We start from the raw sequence: 2,512 nt of genomic DNA on the forward strand, positions 1-2,512 counted from the left end.
AAGTTTAAAAATTTAATTCGAAAAACGATTTTAGTTCAATTATTAGGAATTCAACTAACTCACGTTACATAGATAAGGGTTAACGCGTTCAATATCGGTGACGGTGATGAATATACTAGTATTGCATGCAAACACTTTGCTGATGTACTCTAATCTGCTATGAGGTAAAGACATATTAGCGAAAGCATCTGATACCCAATTGCTTGAACACTAACATGAAACGCTTACTGATTGCCGTCAATTTCACGTACGTGACCGATAAATCCCAGAATTTATACGTAAATCCACTTTTAAATCGTTTATAACCGAGAATATATAGAAATTTAATAAAGATCTTATATAGAAATTTCTATCTTAAGAATTTATAAAATTTATAAAATTTTATAAATTTTGTCACATTTTATTCTTGGTGTAAAATTAGTTCTGTTTTAAATTCTGGATGAAAGTCGTTGCCTTTTCTTAATACTTATTTTTCACTAATACCGAAAACAACAACAGAATATCTTTTCATGTTCGGAATTAGTGGGTATCATTATAACGAAAAGTCATAACAAAATGCCACATCATGGGGGGGGGGTTGCGTAAAGCAACATATTGAGCCACGTAAATGCACGTGAACGCATTTACGGTGGCATGTTGGCGACGAGAAAATTGAAATTTTGCCTAGCGGAACACTTTCCCGCGTGCACCATCTGGTCGGGGAGTCACGGTAAGAGCTTTCATTGCGAAATGTCTTCTGCTCGTTAACGAGTTAACGAGAAGAAATACGGACGAAAAAGGGCTGAGACTCGTACAGAGGCGCGATGAAGAGGCGAAGAGCGTTAGTCCGATGCTTTCTGAAGCTCCCGGATGAAATTCCAGTTGCAAGTGTGCGGTAATGCAGAACCGACCGAATGGAGGATTGTTAATCCGTAATAATGGCGCTCTCGAAAACTCGTCTGCTACTTTCTCGCGCGCAACTAACATTCCGTGTCCTGCATTAACGTCCACTTTTATTTTCATCGATGATCATTTTAGTTTCGTCACGCGATTTTTTACATAATATATTTGTCGGGCAATCAAGATTTTTTTGCAATTAGCATGAAAAAAGATATATCTTCTTGCATGTGCGTTTAAAATTGTCACGCGAACTTTTGCCGATTGGACTTGTGGAAATCCGAAAAGCGAGAACCTTTTTTTCGCGACGTTTCTACGGCGAATAAAGCCAATTCTGTAAAATGGGTTTTTTTACCGAGTTCTCGGATTAACTGTAACGATAAGTGTGACACTGCAATATTTTCTATAGCTTAATCAAGCCATGAGCTTTCACGCTATATATAATATAAATAGCATAAAAAAGCTATTTTTTTCTTGTGTAAGAAAAATCATAGCAGGGAAAAGCTTAATATAAATAATATTCGTTTAAATATTTCCAATCTCCTTAGAATAAATTTTTAATAATAATCGACTCTCGTCTGACAATAAATCTAGTTTCATAAGATTTTTATATACGAGAACTCTCTCTCTTTTGATTTGACGCGTTGCGATCATACGTGATATGATGGAGTAGTTTCGAGCGTACGATCTCACGAATCGAATTGTCTTTTCAAGTAATAAAATTATTCTCCACAAACATAGCGTGACGTATGATAGCTATCGATGTAGCTAACATTATTTTTTAGTGATTATTGCCGATGTTGCGGTTTTATATGCGGCAAGAAAAAGGAAAAGAGGAACAATCGCAACATAGCTAGAAGAAAATATCGTAAAGCAAACATTACAGGATCTTTATAAATCGGCCTTTGAATCTTCGCAATCACTTATATTTGCATATCAAAGATTAATTCAACGAGAAGGCGATATTTATGAAATGTCTCGAGCGCGTTTGCGAATATCATAGGAATATTATTTTCTCCCTTGCAAGGGATAAAGTTCCGACACACGTTTTACTCGCGTGAGTAAGTAGAACGCTTGGTGAAAGTGCCGACGAAAGCAACAACTCGACGTAGAGTGGCGGACAAGAGAAGGGAGATATCGATTGTGTCGACAGCTTGCACTTCCGAAGCAGATGCAATTCTTTTATTCCGCGTTCACACGTCGCTGTATGGATAAACTCAATACGTACCGGATAACAGATTTCACTGTACGGATGTTTCCAATATCTGTCGCTAAAATTCACGGTACACTCTACCTATTTTATTTGAACACTCAATTTATATAAGTGCGCATTTAGAATTTCAATTTCCTTTTTCCGTCCAACTTCCCCATTTATTTATTTAGCTTTGATTCCATCGAATGAAAAACAGTGACATTAAATTAATAAAGCAAAATGAAATGTCTTTCTCATTTTTGTATTTGTTATGAACCTGCGATCTCAATAAATAATCGTTTTAATTCATAATTATTAATTATTAAAAACTAGAAGTATCAAAAGTTAGCAATTATATAGAGCACTCTTATACATATTGCCGCACCTATCAAAACTTATTTATCAAATATTACTTACTATATTTAAAGAAAATGAAATATATAT

At 35.2% G+C, this 2,512-nt stretch overlaps 1 protein-coding gene across 1 annotated transcript in view; it reads left to right on the forward strand.

Moving 5' to 3' along the window:
- Positions 1 to 2,512, forward strand: part of LOC108689328 (protein vein) — a 382,945-nt gene that overhangs the window by 314,975 nt on the left and 65,458 nt on the right. The window lies entirely within an intron of this gene.

This window comes from Atta colombica, unplaced genomic scaffold (assembly GCF_001594045.1).
Source record: "Atta colombica isolate Treedump-2 unplaced genomic scaffold, Acol1.0 scaffold27, whole genome shotgun sequence".
In the NCBI taxonomy this organism is placed as follows: Eukaryota; Metazoa; Arthropoda; class Insecta; order Hymenoptera; family Formicidae; genus Atta; species Atta colombica.